The sequence below is a fragment of the Lissotriton helveticus genome, chromosome 1_1 (genome assembly GCF_964261635.1).
Source record: "Lissotriton helveticus chromosome 1_1, aLisHel1.1, whole genome shotgun sequence".
NCBI classification, from domain to species: domain Eukaryota; kingdom Metazoa; phylum Chordata; class Amphibia; order Caudata; family Salamandridae; genus Lissotriton; species Lissotriton helveticus.
The window spans coordinates 622257878-622281161 of record NC_136057.1 but is presented as its reverse complement, the minus strand read 5'-3'; the positions used below and the strand labels follow the sequence as shown (position 1 = coordinate 622281161).

Below are 23284 nucleotides of genomic sequence, written 5' to 3'. Positions count from 1 at the left end.
CCGGGGGAGTTTTCTGGGGGGGCTGCTCCCAACCTTCCTTGACTAGGCTGAGGGGACCCCGGACGGGGTGCCCGTACAGGAGTTCGAAAGGGCTGAAGCCGAGGGATTTCTGCGGGACCTCTCGATAGGCAAACAGGAGGCATGGAAGTAGCACGTCCCACTGGCGTCGAAGGGGTTCTTCTAGGCCCATAATCATCCCTTTGAGGGTGCGGTTGAACCTCTCAACCAGTCCGTTTCCTTGCGGGTGATAGGGGGTCGTAAATTTGTAGGTGACCCCGCATTGTTGCCAGAGAGACTTCATATATTTGGAGATAAAGTTCGTGCCCCTGTCACTGACGACCTCCCGGGGGAACCCCACCCGGGAGAAGATCCCCATCAGAGCTCGGCCCACCACGGGGGCCGTCACAGTCCGGAGAGGGATGGCCTCGGGATAGTGGGTGGCGTGGTCTACTAGGACCAGGATGAACCGGTGTCCTTGGGCTGTTCGAGGGTCGAGGGGCCCCACAATGTCTATTCCCACTCGTTCAAACGGGGTGGTGACGACCGGAAAGGGTTGTAAAGGTGCTTTGATTTTTCGGCCACTTTTTCCGCTGGCCTGGCAGGTGGGGCAGGCCTTGCAGTGGTTGGTGACATCCTTTCGCATTTGGGGCCAGAAAAAATGGGTCACCAGGCGGTCGTAGGTTTTATCCTGTCCCAGGTGTCCGGCAAGGGGGACATCGTGGGCTAAGTTCAGGAGGAAGTCTCGGAAGCGAAGGGGCACCACCAGCACCCGACTGGCTCCTAGTTCTGCAATTTTCTGCTCGCTGTAGAGCAGGTCTTGGTCCCAGTAGATCCAGTGGGCCCCCGAGGTATCCCCGGTGCTCTGGGCCAGGGCTTGCTGCCGGAGTCCTTCGAGAGAGGGACATGCTTTCTGTTCGGCCCGGAATTGTTCCTGAGTGGGGCCTCCCTCCTGCCGCCATTGTGCCAGGTCAGGGACGTCCCGAAGCTGGTCGGGTCCTTCTTCGGTTTGGGTCGAGGGACTGGCTTCTGGGGCGGCCTCCTCTGGGATGAGCGCGGGAGGAGGTTCCGGCCACTCGGGCTCTTCTAGACTGGGGACCGCGCGGGCGGTCATGGACCGGGTCGTGACGCAGACCCATTCGGGGAGGCCAAGCATCCCCAGGTGCTCCCTCCGTTCGACAGCTGCCCAGGGAGAGCTTTCAAGGTCGTTTCCTAGGAGGCAGTCCACGGGGGCATCATCGCGGACAGTTACTTTTAACATCCCTGTTACTCCTCCCCACTCGAAGGGGACGCAGGCCATATGGCATAGGCTTTCGGAGTTGTCGGCTGATCGGACAGGGCAAAGAATGTTCGGCAAGATTTGGTCTGGAGTGACGAGGTGGCGTCGGACCGCCGTTACACTGGCCCCGGTGTCGCGGAGGGCTTCCGCCCGGCGGCCATTAATGTTGACCCATTGACCGTACTTCTGTGTGTTGGCGGGAAGGGGGGCCCGCGGAATCATGTCTCTCTCCCCTAAGCAGACCAGTGCCATGGCGGCGGGTGCCCATTCAGCGGGATCGGTCTCGTACTCTTCTTGGTCTTCCGGGATTAGTTCTTCCCCTAGGGCCGCCGCGGCAACTTGGCGGGGGGTAGTGTTCGGATTCTTTGGGCAGTTGGGATCACTGGCGTAGTGGCCGGGTCGCTGGCACCTGTGGCACGTAATGTTGGCCCGGAAACCGGCCCGGACGGCAGGGCTTCCTCGGCCAACCGGGGTCGAGGGGTTTCTGGGGGGTGACGAGGGGCCGGGGTCTCTCCCCCGACCCTGACTTCCTCCTCCCCCTCGGGGGCGATACGGTCTGGATAATTCGCTGGGTGCGTTCCGGCCAACTCGGGTGCTTTCCCACCGGTCAGCTTCGACGGCGAGTTGTCGAGGGTCGGTTAGCTTACTGTCCAGGAGGTGTTGCCGGAGCTCCACGAAGCAGTTGCTCGACAGGTGTTCCCATACGATAAGGTCAAAGAGTTGTTCGTAGGTGGTTACTTTGTTGCCCTTGATCCACCCCTCGAAGGCTCGGCTAAAAAAGTTCACGTACTCCACCCAAGTTGTACCCGGAATCCGTTTGCAGTCGCGGAACCGTTGGCGGTACATCTCAGGTGTGAGCCCGTATCGAGTGAGGAGGGCGGCCTTCATGTGGTCGTAGGAGGTCATCAGCTGGTCCGGGAGTTGCAGCAGGGCGTCCCGCCCTTCGTTGACAAACCTCCCCCATAATCCGGCTCCCCAATCGCTTCGGGGAATCCGGTGGGAGGTCATTGCCACCTCATAGGCTTTAAACCACTGCTGTATATCATCGTTCTTGTGGTATTCCCGGATGACATCTTTGGGGATGTGAACCTTGGGTTCGGTCGAGGCAGACGGGGTCGGTCGTTCGGGGAGCCCGAGGTCTTTATTCTGTTTCTGGATCTCCAGTGCTTTGAGATTGCGCTCATGTTCGTACTCTAGTTTCTTTTCCTCTAGCTCTCTCTGTCTTTGCTTGTCTTCTCGCTCTTCCCTGAGCCGTAAGTGTTCCAGGGTTATTTTTTGTTCTGCCAGCTTGAGTTCTCCATCCAAGCGAAGTCGGGCTAGTTCTAATTCGTGGAGTCTGGTGTTTTCTCTTTCTCGGATCTCTTCCAGGGAGAGACCCGCTCTTTCTTTAGTTGGTGCGGGGCTCGTTTCGGTTGTTTGTGTTCGGGGTACGGCCGTACCCATTTCCGCCCAGGCTTCTAGGGCTCGTTTGAAGTCTTCCTTCGTACTCAGACCCGTGGTTGGGAGACCAAGTTCCATGCAATATTGCTTCAGTTCTCGGTGGTTGTAGTCTTCCAATTTTTCCATCTGGAATTTCTCCGTTGTTCCGCTCTCTGTTGTCATGGTGGTCGTGTGTCGTGGGTCGGGTGACTTTCTGTACGATTATGCGTAGGTTCGGATCCCGCCGCTGCCACCAATGTTAGACGGGGACCCTGAGGGTCGGCCGGATACTGAGGGAGAGATCCCCGAGGGGGACCGTCTCCTGGCGATCGTACAGACAAGTTACCTCCCTCCCCACAAACAGGCACCACACCAAGTCGAGTTCAATGCTTTATAGAAGGTTCTTCAGGCAAGGATATCAGCGATACAGGATATCTCGGACCCGGGGGTCCTCTCACTTCTAGTCTCTGTAGGGAAAGGGGGTAGCGGGACAGTCTTGGTACCGGATAGGTACAGGTAGGGGTAAGAGGCGAGCTCACAATCCTCGAGCTGGAGTGTCTGTGGATCGGGCCGCGGCAGCGCCAGCAGGCCAAGATGGTAGTCTCACAAGGCAGAGGGCCGCGGCAGCGCCAGCAGGCCAAGTCGATGGTTTCACGAGGCAGAGGGCCGCGGCAGCGCCAGCAGGCCGAGACGATGGTTTCACGAGGCAGAGGGCCGCGGCAGCGCCAGCAGGCCAAGTCGATGGTTTCACGAGGCAGAGGGCCGCGGCAGCGCCAGCAGGCCGAGACGATGGTTTCACGAGGCAGAGGGCCGCGGCAGCGCCAGCAGGCCAAGTCGATGGTTTCACGAGGCAGAGGGCCGCGGCAGCGCCAGCAGGCCAAGTCGATGGTTTCACGAGGCAGAGGGCCGAGGCAGCGCCAAGAGGCCAGTCACGGATGAGTTCTTCTCGGGTCTCTCGACTCCAGGATACAACTCCCTTCCTGGTCTGGCACTGCCCCAGTTATAGGTCTGGTCCCCTTTGATGTCCGGACCCTCGCGCCTGGGGGCCGGGAGGTCCGGGATGAGGGAGTCCAGACACCCAGCAGGGGGGTGGAGCCAGTGCCCAGGGCGGCCTGGGGTGATCGACACCTGGCGGAGGAGAGCCGTTGACGATTCCTTCTCCCATTGACTCGCCAAGTGGTCACTCTGCCTCCTGGGGGGAGGTTGGTGCCTCGGTGGCGGGCCCGGCCGGGCCCAGGGTTAGGGTCGAGTTGAGGCCACGCGGCCTCGTGCTGCAGTGCCCCAAGATGGCGGCCGGGTCGATGTCGAGGTGTGGATGGTGACCCGGGCCAGCTGGGTCCGGAGCTGGTGTCTTGTAGTGGAGGGATTGCAGGGTACTTTGGGTGGTCGGTTGGGGACTCTGGCTGGGGATGCAGGGAGAGCCAGGGTCCCGGTCCCATTGCGGGGAGGGGGGACCGCCTGAACATGCGGCCTGTCCAACATATATGTTGGCTAATGATTTAGCTCTGCTTAAAGCTACGTAATGCAAATGATGTACTTTGCTATTGTTAAAGTGTATGTAAAGTGGTTCTATAGTTTCTCCCTGTGTCCTATGTATAGTACGTGCAGATGATTGGCGCAATGGGAATTGTTTGCGTATTATTGTTATATATTTCTGTGTAAATTGAAAATGTCGTGTTATAGCATGAATTGGTGTCCAATGAGGCAAAATGTTACTGTGATATATGTGTCTGTTTGCTTGTCTTGTTAGTTTTCCAACTGTTTCTTTATCAAATCTTATCCAAATTACACTTGGGCTGTTATTTATTGTTTCTACAAATTCCACTATTCCTGTTGCACCATTTGTTAATCCATCATTGACATGTATATTGCAAGTTAAGTCATATCTTAATTGTAATGCAATATTGATGGCAGGCCCATTGTTTTAGTACTGTCTGCTGGTAACTTGTTTAGTATTTTTTTTTTACTACTTCACTTAGGTCTGATGCAACTGTATCTATTGCTGTAGCTGTGTATACTGTGTATTGCGTTATATGTTGTAATAAAACTGCACTATTTATGTTATTCACTTCATTGTTAGTTCCCATAATATATGGTATAGTTTTGCGAATGTTTTCAGGTGGTTCTATTTCTCGTGTTTGTATCTCTCTTATATCTTCATTAGTTTGTTTCCCTTCTCTTAATCTGTTTAGTAGTTCTGCAAATGCTGAATCATTTTGTTGTCTTATGATTTTAGTTAACTCAAATAACTTAAAATGTGTTTGCCATAAATTGGTACTTACTGGCCTGTATGAATGTTTCGGATTGTCAAATATGTATGTGTCAAAAACTGGCTTTAATTGGTAAAAGTCTCCTATTGCTAAAATAGATATTCCACCAAAAGGGAGATTAGACATTTTTATTTCTTGTAGTCTATTATGTATGAAATTAAATACATTAGCTCCCACCATTGATATTTCATCTATTATTAGCAATTTTAGATGCATTAGCTCACTTTGTAGTCTACTTCTATTTTCATGAGTTAGCTGTTTATAAGTTAGTGTTTGTGAAATTGGTATTTTAAAGGTACTATGTAGTGTTTTGCCCTGAATGTTATATGCTGCTTTGCCTGTTGGAGCTGTAAGCAATACATATATGTTATCTGGGTTTTCTCCTGCTTTTGTATTGTAATAACGTACAAATGTTTGGTGAAGTGCTGTAATAAGGAAGCTTTTGCCTACTCCTGCACCACCAGTACAAAATGTGTAGCAGGGTGTTTCTTCTGTTTTAACCTAATGCAAATGATGATATATAAAGTTAAGTTGTTCTGCTGTAAGATTTTGCATTATACTGTCATATTGTTCTTTTGGCATTATGTTATTTGTTAGTGTTTCTTCTATACTTGTACTTCTAATGCCTAAATCAAATGATAGGTCATATAATGGCCTTTCATTATCTTGCATTTCATGGGATATGGAATCTTCTGCTTCACTATCTATTGGTGGTATTAATGTATCTAATACACTGTTTTCATTGCTAGCAGTTGTTAGTTGTCTACAATGCTTATTATATTTATTATGATTAAAGTCTACTGTGTCTTTAAGTTGGAGATAGCGTTCATAATATGTTTTGTTGTTATTAATTATTTGATTTTCATTTCGCCATGGGTAAAAAAGCATTAGCAATTCTCTATAGTAATTTTCTGAGTCATTTTTTACATTAAATCTGCAATAGCGAATTACTTTTGCTTTTTTTCTTTTTATGTAGTCTGTTTCGTCTAGTAAATTTATCTCAAGTTCTTCTTCATCTGAGCTATGGAAGTTATTTTCAGTAAGGAAATTGTCATGCCCTGTTTCTTGTTTTTTTTGACATTTTTTCTTTTCATTATACATAGATGCATAGTCAGCCAATGTACATGTTTCTAATTTATTAGGGCGTTTGCTGTACCTCACTATAACATTATCATATTGTATTTTACAAGATGTATCTGGTAACAAATTGATGGTTTCAAGGTCTTTTAATAAGTATGTACGCTTTCCATTAGGACTTGTATTAATAAATACAAAAGATCTTGAACTTTTCCGTAAAGGAATTTGAAGTATAAGATAGGCTGCTTCTTGTGCACTTATTTCGCTACAGTTTAAAAATTTGTTACCAATATGCTTAAGTTGTTCTTTAATACTTGGATTGTGATGTACTTCTTTAGCTGCTTGGGCAATTAGTTTGCTCATTCCTCGCTGTGATTTACTTATATATGATACAATATACACAGCACATGCATATGCATCTAAAATGTATTGTATATCTATGTTTGCTTGCCATGCTTGCAAAATAGTTGGATTGTAGTTATTTATAAAGCATTCAGCTGGTGTCCTTTTTAGGAAAATAGTATTTTTTTGGATTATAGATCGTATACATAAAGTATATTGATTTAGATCTATGTCCATTGTATCTAAAAACTGTTCAAAAGTATAATTTTGGAATTCTTGGCTGTTTATAGTTAGATGTATTAGTTCAATTTGCTGTAAGAGCTCTGTATCTGTTTTGTCTAGTTCTATTGGTTCTAGGATAAAAGTTTCAGGCATTGGATATCTGGGATAATGATATTTGCATGTTCTTTTATGTTTGATACGGCAGTTTTTGGTATGGCCGTGTCTTTGTAGGGGTAGTAAAGACTGTATAGCTGGTTCTTGAGATTTTGCACATGTAACATACTTATTAATGAAAGTAGTGACTTCATCTATATCTGAACTTTCATATAGAGGGGCATTTTCGATCCAAAGGATAGCATGTATATGTGGTGATCCACGTTGCTGGAATTCCACTCTATAAAAGTAATCAATAATTTTGCCAATTGGATTACTTTCATGCAATAAAAGACAATTAAATAATTTCCTAACTTGGAAGTCGAAATGTCTTGCACATGTAATGGGATTTTGCTGGATTAATTTGCATTTAGTTTCCCATGACATATTTTCAAATTCTTCTTTTGTGCATTCTGGTTGTTTTTCAATACGCAATAATATGTTAATTAAGTGATACCATTTTGTTTCTGCTGCTGATAAGGTTAAAAAACACGTCGGTAATCCTAATTGTCTAATCATAGCAAAGAGGTCTTTTTTGCATTGCTCCCAATATGGTGGTGAACTACGTATTGTTTTAAGAATTTTGTAACCTTCATTAAACTGTAAAATGGTATCTAATTTTTCTTTTATGTCTGTTGCAGTTATAATGTTTCCATTCGTTAAGTATTTTCTAAGCGAGATAAATATTTTGCTCTGTATTTGTTTAATTTGTAATGCTTTTACTTTAAAGAAAATATTAGTAATAGACTTGGCTACTCTTAGATCATTACTTCTTACTTCTGCTTGACAGATTGTGCTGTAATGTATTGGTACATGCCTTTCTTTATTAGTTGGCCTTCGTTTCCCGCAAAATATAGTTGGGAATGCTAAATATTCTGAATCTTTGTCTTCATATAAGCCTCTTGGGGTGTTATATTCTGCAGGTGCTAAACTTAAAATATTATTTGTTTCAGTAGTAATCGTTTCATTATTTAACATAGTATCTAAATTTCCTGCTGGAAGGTTGTCTGAAGAATCAGATGTAATTTTTGTATCTGAAGTCTCATCACAAGACTGTATATCTTGTGTTGTATAATCCCAATCTTTATTAATAGTTATTCCATATTCTTGAAACAAACTGCTAGTAGTTGCTAAATGTAAAGCTGCACGTTTTACTTTGTTAGGTCTAACATTTTCAAAATGGGTATAAGATTTATAACTTAATTTCCGTTTCAATTTTATCGGAATTGTCATGTTATCATCCATTTGTCTTGGTAAAACAGTTACAGTTGTCATAACATCAGCAGGTACATTTACTACAGCACCTGATAGGGATTTTTGGAATCCACGTGGTAATGTTTTAATTTGTAAAAAAGGGATTCTTGGTGACACTAATCTTTCCTCTAAGTTATGCAAGTTTAATACTGGTGGGATATGTGGGAATGTCATCCCATTATAAACTGAACATGGAGGTATTTTGTCCTTACAAATATACGTGTAACATGTTTGGCATATCTCATCAGTTGTACACTTGCTAATGTTACATTCTATGAATTTTGCCCGCTTACTAATATTGTTTGTTTTTATTAGACTTTGCTTATGCCATAGTTGATTGCAAATAGTGCAAGTGTACTCAGGACCATATCTTATTTCAGCATGGAATATACTAATTATATCATTTGTTGTTTGATCTGTATTATTCATGCTATTAAGTGCATTTTCTGTGCGTTGTGTGTGTTTTCTTTTCCTATTCCTGAGATTTTGTGTACTATTTGTTGTTTGAGTCTCAGAAACATTATTGGCTGTTATTGTCTTTATTATATCAGTATTGGTAATAGCTATGTGTGAATGCAAATTAGTGTGTGTTGGTAAATCTAGTGTATTGGCTTGACTATTGCTGCTTTGTATGTTTATTATAGTACTTTCTACTTGTAAGTTACTTAAAGGAATCTCTGGTAATGCATTTAGAGATATAAGTGTCTTATGGACATATATGCTTTTCATAGACTTACACTTTCCATTTTTATGGTTTCTTTGTGTCTTCTGTAATGATATTTTGCTAATTTTTTTATGTTCACTGTAGTGAACTCTAAAGTAACACTTGCTGAATTTGTAATCTTTTCTCTATCAGCTAACTTTAGTATGTATTCCATAATAAGATTAATAGAGTCCATTGGTATAGCAATACATGTTCCATTAGGATGTGGTATTGCATTTTCATTTTGGCTATGTGAATCAAATATAAAGTATGGATGTATAGTTTTAAATACAGCAATTGCATATTTACCTATACAGATTAATACACCATGTTGCGAATTTATAGTAGAAGCTAATGTCGTTATCAATTTACTATGTAAAGTTTGTGCTGATTTTGTTACTTCGTCTTTAAAGCAAGTCTTTAGCTTAATAGAATATACTATGTCATTGCTATCTATATAATTAGGTAAATTTTGAGGTTGCATACAATGTTGTTTATTAATAGAGTGCATGTCTGTGTACAAAGCATCTCCGAGATTCATAATACATTGGAAATCTCCAGTATCCCAAATATATGCTGGTTTACAGTAGTTCTGTAGAATAGCAAATATACTATTTTGTAAAGACTGTGTATATTGTATACTATTTGCATTCTGTGTAATTGTTTCCTGTGTATGTGTGTTATTTAAATAAGCTAATTCTTGTTGTGCTTCTGTTAAAATATTTTGATGTATGTTGGTATTATGTGTGTTAGTTTGCTTGTTGTGCAATGTGCTATTGTCTATACTTTCAGAAAGTATTATGGAATTACTTTCAGTAATACTTGAATATGTGTTGGTATGTAACTTCTTTGTTGATATTGTGTGTTGTTGTACATTTATGTGTGTGCTACTAATATGTTCTCTTTCTGTGTTGCCTTTAAGTGTTTTCTTAAGTATACTTGCATATGTGTTAGTAATAGTAGTGTCTTGTGGTATATTAGTATATTGTGTTGCAGTTATGTTTTGGCTGTTTGTTTTATGTATATCTCTAGGAGTTGTTGTTGGAGTTAAAAGTGTACTTGAATATGTAGAAGTACTAGGAGTATTATGTAAAGATAGTAATGGCTGTTCTGTATAACTAAATTGCTTACATTTAGATCGGTAAATGCTTTGTTTTGCAGTTTCTATCCGCGTTTGAAATGCCTGTGTGAAAAAATGCGGACTTACTTTAGTAGAATACACATAAAGTGTTTTCGGTGCTACAGCATTCTGATTTTGTTCATTAATTACCATTGCTTTTTGAAGTGACTCTTTTTTTATCGTACTAAGCTGTATTGGAGTTAATTCATAGACTACGGAATTTATATTTGGTTTCTTAAGATAGTGTGCCAGATTTGTGATGTACTCGAAAAGTTTTTCAAATGTGAACTGTATAGTAATACATGTTCCATCTGGGTGAGGCATTCCAGTGCTATCACGACTATGTGAGTCAAAAACAAAGAATGAATTATTTGTTTTAAAAATGGATATTACATACATTTCCATGCAAATTAAAACACCTGAGTTTAAATCAAGTGCATGTTTTAATATTGTTTGCAAATTTGGCAAAGAAGGGTCAAATTGGTGTAATATGTCTCCATAAGAAGGTTCTTTAAGCTTAAGTGAATAGATAGTCTTATTGTGTTCTATAAAGTTTGGTAACTCGTCAGGATGCCTACGTTTTTGTTTATGAATTGAATGCATATCTGTATATAAAGCATCACCTAATTCCATAATGTAATGCAAGTCTTCTTTCGTCCATGTATTGGCATGTTTGGAATAGTTATGTAAAATTGCCAATGTACTATTTGGTAAGCACTGATACCCTCTTGAATTAGCTGAAAATTTGTAATGGCCTTGATGATAATCTGCGTGTAGTATGTGCAGCATCTTTCACTAATTGTAATAGCAATTCCTTATTGGATTACTTTTGTTATTGATTTAATTTTTGTTTTACCTATGTGTGTATGTATGTATATATATATATATATATATATATATATATATATATATATATATATATATATATTTATTTGAAGGAAGTAATTATTTACTTTTATGTGAAGGTAGTACCTATTTGTCTTTATGTGACAGTAGCAAATATTAAGGTACTTTATTTGCAAAAATGCTTTATAAATATCTATCTATATATATATCTATATATCTATATATATAGATATATATATATATATATATATATATATAGCTATATATATATATATAGATAGATATATTGAGGAGTTCTATTTGTTCTGATATATATATATATACCCTTCGGATATTGTGATTATGTTTTACTATTTAGGCTGTTAATAAAATAAAGGTACTTTGTCCTAGCGAGTGTTGGATAAAGAATTAGCAATGCTTAATAATGAAACAATTGTCAATGTTGGTGTGTATATATAGAGATTATATATATATATATATATATATATATATATATATATATATATATAAAGTGTTGATATAGTTCTTTTTCTAACTATTTCTGTACTTACAGGTGGATATATACAAAAAATAGATACTTCTACCTTGGTGATGTTTTCACTGATGATGTTCTGACAAACAATGTTTCCAGTCTGATTTCCAATATATGAGTGGCAACCTAGTAAAGATTGAAAAGAAGCCTTATAAATGTGTTCACATAATGTTTTTTAAAAAAATCATTTATGCTCTTACAAAAGTGTCTGTATGTTCTTAAATAACTTTCTATCTAAAAGTATTTAGCAAAGGATTTTAATTAATGCATTTGTAGTAATGAAACCTGTTTTTGAGTAAGTTTTAAAGAATAATGTAGCATATATTGTATGTTAAGTGTGTATGATACATTGTGTGTAGAGAGTGTGTGTGTGTAAAGAGTGCATGTGTAGAGTGCAAGAAGGTGAGAGAGGGCAAGATAGAAAGTGAAGATAAATGAGAGAGGGCAAGAGGGAGAGACACGGAGATTGAGAGCAAGAGAATAAGTGATAGAAATGGAATTTAAGAGAGATGGTGGAGGAAGGGAGAAGGAAAGAATGAGAGACAGGACAGGAGGGAGAGTGAGGGCAGGATGTGGGGGGTGGGTGTGTAGGAGTAGGAGAGAAGTCAAAAAGGAAGGGGGAGGGATGTAGATTGAGGAAAGAAGGGAAGGCCAAAGAGAGTATGGTCAGGAAGGAGGGGGAGGGCAGGAGACAGCGGCAGAAGAGAGAGGAAGAGCAAGAAAGGACGAGAGAGGGTAGATGATGAGTGCAGAAGAAAGAGGGGGCAAGAAAGAGAGGTAGGGCATAAAAAGAGAGCAGAACAGAGTGGGAGAGAGGGCGGCAGGTAAGAGAGGGAGGGCGGAAAGGAGAAGGAGGACTAGAGGAGGAGAGAGAGATGGAGGACAAGAAGATGAAAGAGAGATGGAAAGGGAGGGCAGTAGAGACTAAAAAGGCAGAAGAGAGAGATAACAGAAGAGAGAAGGTTAGAGGTAATAGAGTGAGAGAAGGCAGAAGAGATAGGGAGGGCAGGATAGAATAGAGCAGGAAGGAGGGCAGAAGCGAGAGAGTGTTGAAAGAAAAAATACGGAGTGCGGGATAGAAAGTGAGTAGAAAATGTGGATGTAGATGGAGAGTGAAAGGCAGGAGTGTGAGAGATGTAGAGGGAGGGCGAAAGGAAGTGAGATTGAAACAAAGGAGAGAGAGAAAAGAGATTGAGGACAATAAAGTCAAAGAGAGCAGAAGAGAGGTTGAAAGGGAGAGAGGAGAAAAGGAGTGAGTGAGAAGGAAGGATGTAGGACAAGAAAGAGAGAGTGTAGAAGGGAGAGAGGGGGCAGGTATTAGTGTAGTAATGTAGACAGAAAGAGGAAAAAAATGTGTGAAAAAGTTTACAGTGCCTCTGGAAAGCAACACCATTGGAGTTTGCAGATTTGTTCTCATCACATAAGGAACACCCTTGGAGTTTGCAGATTTGTTGTCACCTGCACTCACTTTCTCATCATAAGCACTGGTCAACTTATAGCCTCTACACATGCCCTTTCAAACATGCACTATTTGCACTTGATCTCTCGGTACTTGCCCTGTCCAAAAAACACCCTCTTTGCACACGCCCTCTTTACTCATGCCTTCTCTTCACTTTCCCTCTCTACACATGGACCTGTGCAGAGAGATCATATGGAGAGAGGCATGTGCAGAGAGGCCGTGTGTAGAGAGGCTGTGTGCAGTGATAGCGCATGTTGAGAGGGCATATGCAAAGAGGAGAGGACAGGATACAGAGGTAGTGTAGGAATGAGAAAGTGCAAGAAGTAGTGGGAGGGCTGCAAAAAATGGAAGAAGAGGGCAAAAAGGGAAGGCATGAAAGAGGACAGGAGTAAGAAAGAAGAAAGATCAAAAGGAAGCGAGTGCAGGATAGAGAGGGAGGGCAGGAAGGAATAGAGGCAGAAGAGAGTGTAAGGGCATGAAGGAGTGTGGGCGGCTGTTAAGAGGGAGTGCAGGAAGGAGGACTAGAGGAGGAGAAAGAGATGGAAGACAAGAAGGTGAAAGCAGAAGAGAGGTGGAAAGGGAGGGCAGAAGAGACTAAGAAGGCAGAAGAGAGGGATAACCGAAGAGAGAGCAAGAAGGAGGGCAGATGTAATAGAGTGAGAAAAGGCAAAAGGGATAGAGAGGCCAGGAAAGAATAGAGCAGGAAGGAAGACAGGAGCGAGAGAGTGTGGAAAGAAAACATAAGGAGTGCAGGATAAAGAGTGAGGAAAAAAATGGGGATGGAGAGTGTAAGGCAGGGGTGTGAGAGATGTAGAGAAAGGACAAAAGGAAGAGGGATTGAAACAAAGGAGCTAAAAAAGAGAGATTGAGGATAATAATGGAAAAGAGAGGCGGAAAGGGAGACAGAGTGGGAGAGGGGGGAGGGAGTGAGAAGGAGGGATGTAGGGCAAGAAAGAGGATAGAAGGGAGAGAGCTAAAGGTATTAGTATCGTAATGTAGACAGAAAAAAAGGAAATAAAAGTTGTGTACAAGTTGACAGTGCCTCACGTAAGCAACACCATTGCAGTTTGCAGATTTTTCACCTGCACTCACTTTCTTATTATTAACACTTGGCAACGTATAGCCTCTATACATGCAGTATTTGCACTTAATCTCTTTGAATTTGCTTTCTCTGCACACACCCTCTTTACTCATGCATTCTCTTCACTTGCCCTTTACACATGGACCTGTGCAGAAGCAATCAGGTAAGGAGCATTTTGTTTACAAATGATATTTCACTTTGTAATTTTACCTGTCGGGCATGAGGGAAGATAGGAAAGTGTGAGAATGGCAGAAAGGAGAGGGCGGCATGTAAGAGAGGGAGTGCGGAAAGGAGAAGGAGGGCTAGAGGAGGAGAGAGAGAGATGGAGGACAAGAAGGTGAAAGAGAAGGAAAGGGCGGGCAGTAGAGACTAAAAAGGCAGAAGAGAGAGATAACAGAAGAGAGAAGGTCAGAGGTAATAGAGTGAGAGAAGGCAGAAGAGATAGGGAGGGCAGGAAAGAATAGAGCAGGAAGGAGGGCAGAAGCGAGAGAGTGTTGAAAGAAAAGAAGGAGTGCGGGATAGAAAGTGAGTAGAAAATGTGGATGTAGATGGAGAGTGAAAGGCAGGAGTGTGAGAGATGTAGAGGGAGGGCGAAAGGAAGTGAGATTGAAACAAAGGAGAGAGAGAAAAGAGATTGAGGACAATAAAGTCAAAGAGAGCAGAAGAGAGGTTGAAAGGGAGAGAGGAGAAAAGGAGTGAGTGAGAAGGAAGGATGTAGGACAAGAAAGAGAGAGTGTAGAAGGGAGAGAGGGGGCAGGTATTAGTGTAGTAATGTAGACAGAAAGAGGCAAAAAATGTGTGAAAAAGTTGACAGTGCCTCAGGAAAGCAACACCATTGGAGTTTGCAGATTTGTTCTCATCACATAAGGAACACCCTTGGAGTTTGCAGATTTGTTGTCACCTGCACTCACTTTCTCATCATAAGCACTGGTCAACTTATAGCCTCTACACATGCCCTTTCAAACATGCACTATTTGCACTTGATCTCTCTGTACTTGCCCTGCCCGGTAAACACCCTCTCTGCACACGCCCTCTTTACTCATGCCTTCTCTTCACTTTTCCTCTCTACACATGGACCTGTGCAGAGAGATCATATGGAGAGAGGCATGTGCAGAGAGGCCGTGTGTAGAGAGGCTGTGTGCAGTGATAGCGCATGTTGAGAGGGCATATGCAAAGAGGAGAGGACAGGATACAGAGGTAGTGTAGGAATGAGAAAGTGCAAGAAGTAGTGGGAGGGCATGAAGGAGTGAGGGCATGAGGGAAGGTAGTAGGGTGTGAGAAAGGCAGAAAGGAGAGGGCGGCTGTTAAGAGGGAGTGCGGGAAGGAGGACTAGAGGAGGAGAAAGAGATGGAAGACAAGAAGGTGAAAGCAGAAGAGAGGTGGAAAGGGAGGGCAGTAGAGACTAAGAAGGCAGAAGAGAGGGATAACCGAAGAGAGAGCAAGAAGGAGGGCAGATGTAATAGAGTGAGAAAAGGCAACAGGGATAGAGAGGCCAGGAAAGAATAGAGCAGGAAGGAAGACAGGAGCGAGAGAGTGTGGAAAGAATACATAAGGAGTGGAGGATAAAGAGTGAGGAAAAAAAAATGGGGTTGGAGAGTGTAAGGCAGGGGTGTGAGAGATGTAGAGAGAGGACAAAAGGAAGAGGGATTGAAACAAAGGAGAGAAAAAAGAGAGATTGAGGATAATAATGGAAAAGAGAGGTGGAAAGGGAGACAGAGTGGGAGAGGGGGAGGGAGTGAGAAGGAGGGATGTAGGGCAAGAAAGAGGATAGAAGGGAGAGAGACAAAGGTATTAGTATGGTAATGTAGACAGAAAAAAGGAAAGAAAAGTTGTGTACAAGTTGACAGTGCCTCACGTAAGCAACACCATTGCAGTTTGCAGATTTTTCACCTGCACTCACTTTCTTATTATTAACACTTGGCAACGTATAGCCTCTATACATGCAGTATTTGCACTTAATCTCTTTGAACTTGCTTTCTCTGCAAAACACTTTCTCTGCACACACCCTCTTTACTCATGCATTCTCTTCACTTGCCCTTTACACATGGACCTGTGCAGAAGCAATCAGGTAAGGAGCATTTTGTTTACAAATGTGCTTTCACTTTGTAAGTTTACCTGTCGGGCATGAGGGAAGATAGGAAAGTGTGAGAATGGCAGAAAGGAGAGGGCGGCATGTAAGAGAGGGAGTGCGGAAAAGAGAAGGAGGGCTAGAGGAGGAGAGAGAGAGATGGAGGACAAGAAGGTGAAAGAGAAGGAAAGGGCGGGCAGTAGAGACTAAAAAGGCAGAAGAGAGAGATAACAGAAGAGAGAAGGTCAGAGGTAATAGAGTGAGAGAAGGCAGAAGAGATAGGGAGGGCAGGAAAGAATAGAGCAGGAAGGAGGGCAGAAGCGAGAGAGTGTTGAAAGAAAAGATAAGGAGTGCGGGATAGAAAGTGAGTAGAAAGTGTGAGAATGGCAGAAAGGAGAGGGCGGCATGTAAGAGAGGGAGTGCGGAAAGGAGAAGGAGGGCTAGAGGAGGAGAGAGAGAGATGGAGGACAAGAAGGTGAAAGAGAAGGAAAGGGCGGGCAGTAGAGACTAAAAAGGCAGAAGAGAGAGATAACAGAAGAGAGAAGGTCAGAGGTAATAGAGTGAGAGAAGGCAGAAGAGATAGGGAGGGCAGGAAAGAATAGAGCAGGAAGGAGGGCAGAAGCGAGAGAGTGTTGAAAGAAAAGATAAGGAGTGCGGGATAGAAAGTGAGTAGTAAATGTGGATGTAGATGGAGAGTGAAAGGCAGGAGTGTGAGAGATGTAGAGGGAGGGCGAAAGGAAGTGAGATTGAAACAAAGGAGAGAGAGAAAAGAGATTGAGGACAATAAAGTCAAAGAGAGCAGAAGAGAGGTTGAAAGGGAGAGAGTGGAAGAGAGGGGAAAGGAGTGAGTGAGAAGGAAGGATGTAGGACAAGAAAGAGAGAGTGTAGAAGGGAGAGAGGGGGCAGGTATTAGTGTAGTAATGTAGACAGAAAGAGGAAAAAAATGTTGGAAAAAGTTGACAGTGCCTCAGGAAAGCAACACCATTGGAGTTTGCAGATTTGTTCTCATCACATAAGGAACACCATTGGAGTTTGCACATTTGTTGTCACCTGCACTCACTTTCTCATCATAAGCACTGGTCAACTTATAGCCTCTACACATGCCCTTTCAAACATGCACTATTTGCACTTGATCTCTCTGTACTTGCCCTGCCCGGAAAACACCCTCTCTGCACACGCCCTCTTTACTCATGCCTTCTCTTCACTTTTCCTCTCTACACATGGACCTGTGCAGAGAGATCATATGGAGAGAGGCATGTGCAGAGAGGCCGTGTGTAGAGAGGCTGTGTGCAGTGATAGCGCATGTTGAGAGGGCATATGCAAAGAGGAGAGGACAGGATACAGAGGTAGTGTAGGAATGAGAAAGTGCAAGAAGTAGTGGGAGGGCATGAAGGAGTGTGAGGGCATGAGGGAAGGTAGGAGGGTGTGAGAAAGGCAGAAAGGAGAGGGCGGCTGTTAAGAGGGAGTGCGGGAAGGAGGACTAGAGGAGGAGAAAGAGATGGAAGACAAGAAGGTGAAAGCATAAGAGAGGTGGAAAGGGCGGGCAGTAGAGACTAAGAAGGCAGAAGAGAGGGATAACGGAAGAGAGAGCAAGAAGGAGGGCAGATGTAAGAGTGAGAAAAGGCAAAAGAGATAGAGAGGCCAGGAAAGAATAGAGCAGGAAGGAAGACAGGAGCGAGAGAGTGTGGAAAGAAAACATAAGGAGTGGAGGATAAAGAGTGAGGAAAAAAATGGTGTTGGAGAGTGTAAGGCAGGGGTGTGAGAGATGTAGAGAGAGGACAAAAGGAAGAGGGATTGAAACAAAGGAGAGAAAAAAGAGAGATTGAGGATAATAATGTAAAAGAGAGGTGGAAAGGGAGACAGAGTGGGAGAGGGGGAGGGAGTGAGAAGAAGGGATGTAGGGCAAGAAAGAGGATAGAAGGGAGAGAGACAAAGGTATTAGTATCGTAATGTAGACACAAAAAATGAAAGAAAAGTTGTGTACAAGTTGACAGTGCCTCACGTAAGCAACACCATTGCAGTTTGCAGATTTTTCACCTGCACTCACTTTCTTATTATGAACACTTGGCAACGTATACCCTCTATATATGCAGTATTTGCACTTAATCTCTTTGAACTTGCTTTCTCTGCAAAACACTTTCTCTGCACACACCCTCTTTACTCATGCATTCTCTTCACTTGCCCTTTACACATGGACCTGTGCAGAAGCAATCAGGTAAGGAGCATTTTGTTTACAAATGTGCTTTCACTTTGTAAGTTTACCTGTCGGGCATGAGGGAAGATAGGAAAGTGTGAGAATGGCAGAAAGGAGAGGGCGGCATGTAAGAGAGGGAGTGCGGAAAGGAGAAGGAGGGCTAGAGGAGGAGAGAGAGAGAGATGGAGGACAAGAAGGTGAAAGAGAAGGAAAGGGCGGGCAGTAGAGACTAAAAAGGCAGAAGAGAGAGATAACAGAAGAGAGAAGGTCAGAGGTAATAGAGTGAGAGAAGGCAGAAGAGATAGGGAGGGCAGGAAAGAATAGAGCAGGAAGGAGGGCAGAAGCGAGAGAGTGTTGAAAGAAAAGATAAGTAGTGCGGGATAGAAAGTGAGTAGAAAATGTGGATGTAGATGGAGAGTGAAAGGCAGGAGTGTGAGAGATGTAGAGGGAGGGCGAAAGGAAGTGAGATTGAAACAAAGGAGAGAGAGAAAAGAGATTGAGGACAATAAAGTCAAAGAGAGCAGAAGAGGTTGAAAGGGAGAGAGGAGAAAAGGAGTGAGTGAGAAGGAAGGATGTAGGACAAGAAAGAGAGAGTGTAGAAGGGAGAGAGGGGGCAGGTATTAGTGTAGTAATGTAGACAGAAAGAGGAAAAAAAAGTGTGAAAAAGTTGACAGTGCCTCAGGAAAGCAACACCATTGGAGTTTGCAGATTTGTTCTCATCACATAAGGAACACCCTTGGAGTTTGCAGATTTGTTGTCACCTGCACTCACTTTCTCATCATAAGCACTGGTCAATTTATAGCCTCTACACATGCCCTTTCAAACATGCACTATTTGCACGTGATCTCTGTACTTGCCCTGCCCGGAAAACACCCTCTCTGCACACGCCCTCTTTACTCATGCCTTCTCTTCACTTTTCCTCTCTACACATGGACCTGTGCAGAGAGATCATATGGAGAGAGGCATGTGCAGAGAGGCCGTGTGTAGAGAGGCTGTGTGCAGTGATAGCGCATGTTGAGAGGGCATATGCAAAGAGGAGAGGACAGGATACAGAGGTAGTGTAGGAATGAGAAAGTGCAAGAAGTAGTGCGAGGGCATGAAGGAGTGAGGGCATGAGGGAAGGTAGGAGGGTGTGAGAAAGGCAGAAAGGAGAGGGCGGCTGTTAAGAGGGAGTGCGGGAAGGAGGACTAGAGGAGGAGAAAGAGATGGAAGACAAGAAGGTGAAAGCAGAAGAGAGGTGGAAAGGGAGGGCAGTAGAGACTAAGAAGGCAGAAGAGAGGGATAACCGAAGAGAGAGCAAGAAGGAGGGCAGATGTAATAGAGTGAGAAAAGGCAAAAGGGATAGAGAGGCCAGGAAAGAATAGAGCAGGAAGGAAGACAGGAGCGAGAGAGTGTGGAAAGAAAACATAAGGAGTGCAGGATAAAGAGTGAGGAAAAAAATGGGGATGGAGAGTGTAAGGCAGGGGTGTGAGAGATGTAGAGAGAGGACAAAAGGAAGAGGGATTGAAACAAAGGAGAGAAAAAAGAGAGATTGAGGATAATAATGGAAAAGAGAGGTGGAAAGGGAGACAGAGTGGGAGAGGGGGAGGGAGTGAGAAGGAGGGATGTAGGGCAAGAAAGAGGATAGAAGGGAGAGAGACAAAGGTATTAGTATCGTAATGTAGACTGAAAAAAGGAAAGCAAAGTTGTGTACAAGTTGACAGTGCCTCACGTAAGCAACACCATTGCAGTTTGCAGATTTTTCACCTGCACTCACTTTCTTATTAACACTTGTCAACGTATAGCCTCTATACATGGCCTCTTAAACATGCAGTATTTGCACTTGATCTCTTTGTACTTGCTTTCTCTGCAAAACACTTTCTCTGCAAAACAGCATCTCTGCACACACCCTCTTTACTCATGCATTCATTCTCTTCACTTGCCCTTTACACATGGGCCTGTGCAGAAGCAATCAGGTAAGCAGCATTTAATTTTTATTAGAAATGCTCTCTCTTTGTAAGTTTACCTGTCGGGCGGACTGTTATGTTATTTTTGTGGGGGGGGTGGGTACATTTCTTTGAATCTGTATTTTAAATTGCTTTTTTGACGAAAGCGCTATTGATGTTATGTTCTGGGTGGGGCGCGTTCTCCGGTAAGCTGTTCCACGACGCGATCAAGTAAGGAGCATTTTTTTTTTGTAAATGTGTTTTCACTTTGTAAGTTTACGTATTTTCCAGTTTTAGCTCTTAATGTATTTTTCTGTTTACTCCGTAGGAAATCCTTTGTTGACAATAAGGACTTCGGGAACGTCCCCCGGCTCTCATTGGCTAGCTCCATAAATGGAGGCTAGCCATTGAGTGCCGGATCTGTCCATCAAGGCCGGACCAGATTCGGGGGCGTTCCTGAGATTTTTTCCCTGGGCGGAGTTACGTTTTTTCCCGTTCCCTCCCGTTTCACTGAAAGTGATTTCAGATGCGCTGTCCATTCCCGCCCCCTCCGTGTGCCTTTCCGCCCCCCCCTCGCTGTCCTGTGCACGTTTCCCGCCGTCCGTGTCCTCTCCCGCCCCCTCCCGCAGATGTAATAGAGTAAGAAAAGGCAAAAGGTATAGAGAGGCCAGGAAAGAATAGAGCAGGAAGGAAGACAGGAGCGAGAGAGTGTGGAAAGAAAACATAAGGAGTGCAGGATAAAGAGTGAGGAAAAAAATGGGGATGGAGAGTGTAAGGCAGGGGTGTGAGAGATGTAGAGAGAGGACAAAAGGAAGAGGGATTGAAACAAAGGAGAGAAAAAAGAGATTGAGGATAATAATGGAAAAAAGAGGTGGAAAGGGAGACAGAGTGGGAGAGGGGGGAAAGGGAGTGAGTGAGAAGGAAGGATGTAGGACAAGAAAGAGAGGGTAGAAGGGAGCATGTATTAGTGTAGTAATGTAGACAGAAAGAGGAAAAAAAAGTGTGAAAAAGTTGACAGTGCCTCAGGAAAGCAACACCATTGGAGTTTGCAGATTTGTTCTCATCACATAAGGAACACCATTGGAGTTTGCACATTTGTTGTTACCTGCACTCACTTTCTCATCATAAGCACTAGTCAACTTATAGCCTCTACACATGCCCTTTCAAACATGCACTATTTGCACGTGATCTCTGTACTTGGCCTGTCCGGAAAACACCCTCTCTGCACACGCCCTCTTTACTCATGCCTTCTCTTCACTTGCCCTCTCTACACATGGACCTGTGCAGAGAGATCATATGGAGAGAGGCATGTGCAGAGAGGCCGTGTGTAGAGAGGCTGTGTGCAGTGATAGCGCATGTTGAGAGGGCATATGCAAAGAGGAGAGGACAGGATACAGAGGTAGTGTAGGAATGAGAAAGTGCAAGAAGTAGTGGGAGGGCAGAAAAAAATGGAAGAAGAAGAGAGGGCAGAAAGAAAAGGGAAGGCATGAAAGAGGACAGGAGTAAGAAAGAAGAAAGATCAAAAGGAAGCGAGTGCAGAATAGAGAGGGAGGGCAGGAAGGAATAGAGGCAGAAGAGAGTGTAAGGGCATAAAGGAGTGTGAGGGCATGAGGGAAGGTAGGAGGGTGTGAGAAAGGCAGAAAGGAGAGGGCGGCTGTTAAGAGGGAGTGCGGGAAGGAGGACTAGAGGAGGAGAAAGAGATGGAAGACAAGAAGGTGAAAGCAGAAGAGAGGTGGAAAGGGAGGGCAGTAGAGACTAAGAAGGCAGAAGAGAGGGATAACCGAAGAGAGAGCAAGAAGGAGGGCAGATGTAATAGAGTGAGAAAAGGCAAAAGGGATAGAGAGGCCAGGAAAGAATAGAGCAGGAAGGAAGACAGGAGCGAGAGAGTGTGGAAAGAAAACATAAGGAGTGCAGGATAAAGAGTGAGGAAAATAATGGGGATGGAGAGTGTAAGGCAGGGGTGTGAGAGATGTAGAGAGAGGACAAAAGGAAGAGGGATTGAAACAAAGGAGAGAAAAAAGAGAGATTGAGGATAATAATGGAAAAGAGAGGTGGAAAGGGAGACAGAGTGGGAGAGGGGGAGGGAGTGAGAAGAAGGGATGTAGGGCAAGAAAGAGGATAGAAGGGAGAGAGACAAAGGTATTAGTATCGTAATGTAGACAGAAAAAATGAAAGAAAAGTTGTGTACAAGTTGACAGTGCCTCACGTAAGCAACACCATTGCAGTTTGCAGATTTTTCACCTGCACTCACTTTCTTATTATGAACACTTGGCAACGTATAGCCTCTATACATGCAGTATTTGCACTTAATCTCTTTGAACTTGCTTTCTCTGCAAAACACTTTCTCTGCACACACCCTCTTTACTCATGCATTCTCTTCACTTGCCCTTTACACATGGACCTGTGCAGAAGCAATCAGGTAAGGAGCATTTTGTTTACAAATGTGCTTTCACTTTGTAAGTTTACCTGTCGGGCATGAGGGAAGATAGGAAAGTGTGAGAATGGCAGAAAGGAGAGGGCGGCATGTAAGAGAGGGAGTGCGGAAAGGAGAAGGAGGGCTAGAGGAGGAGAGAGAGAGATGGAGGACAAGAAGGTGAAAGAGAAGGAAAGGGCGGGCAGTAGAGACTAAAAAGGCAGAAGAGAGAGATAACAGAAGAGAGAAGGTCAGAGGTAATAGAGTGAGAGAAGGCAGAAGAGATAGGGAGGGCAGGAAAGAATAGAGCAGGAAGGAGGGCAGAAGCGAGAGAGTGTTGAAAGAAAAGATAAGTAGTGCGGGATAGAAAGTGAGTAGAAAATGTGGATGTAGATGGAGAGTGAAAGGCAGGAGTGTGAGAGATGTAGAGGGAGGGCGAAAGGAAGTGAGATTGAAACAAAGGAGAGAGAGAAAAGAGATTGAGGACAATAAAGTCAAAGAGAGCAGAAGAGGTTGAAAGGGAGAGAGGAGAAAAGGAGTGAGTGAGAAGGAAGGATGTAGGACAAGAAAGAGAGAGTGTAGAAGGGAGAGAGGGGGCAGGTATTAGTGTAGTAATGTAGACAGAAAGAGGAAAAAAAAGTGTGAAAAAGTTGACAGTGCCTCAGGAAAGCAACACCATTGGAGTTTGCAGATTTGTTCTCATCACATAAGGAACACCCTTGGAGTTTGCAGATTTGTTGTCACCTGCACTCACTTTCTCATCATAAGCACTGGTCAATTTATAGCCTCTACACATGCCCTTTCAAACATGCACTATTTGCACTTGATCTCTCTGTACTTGCCCTGCCCGGAAAACACCCTCTCTGCACACGCCCTCTTTACTCATGCCTTCTCTTCACTTTTCCTCTCTACACATGGACCTGTGCAGAG

The 23284-nt window shown here is 43.7% G+C and overlaps 1 long non-coding RNA gene across 1 annotated transcript in view; it reads right to left on the bottom strand.

The window, feature by feature from the left end:
• The window catches only part of LOC144770282 (uncharacterized), a 47493-nt gene that overhangs the window by 12398 nt on the left and 11811 nt on the right, over nt 1–23284 (bottom strand). The window contains exon 2 of the long non-coding RNA XR_013598860.1: nt 11267–11340. This is a non-coding gene — a long non-coding RNA (uncharacterized LOC144770282). The remainder of the gene's footprint in view (nt 1–11266; nt 11341–23284) is intronic.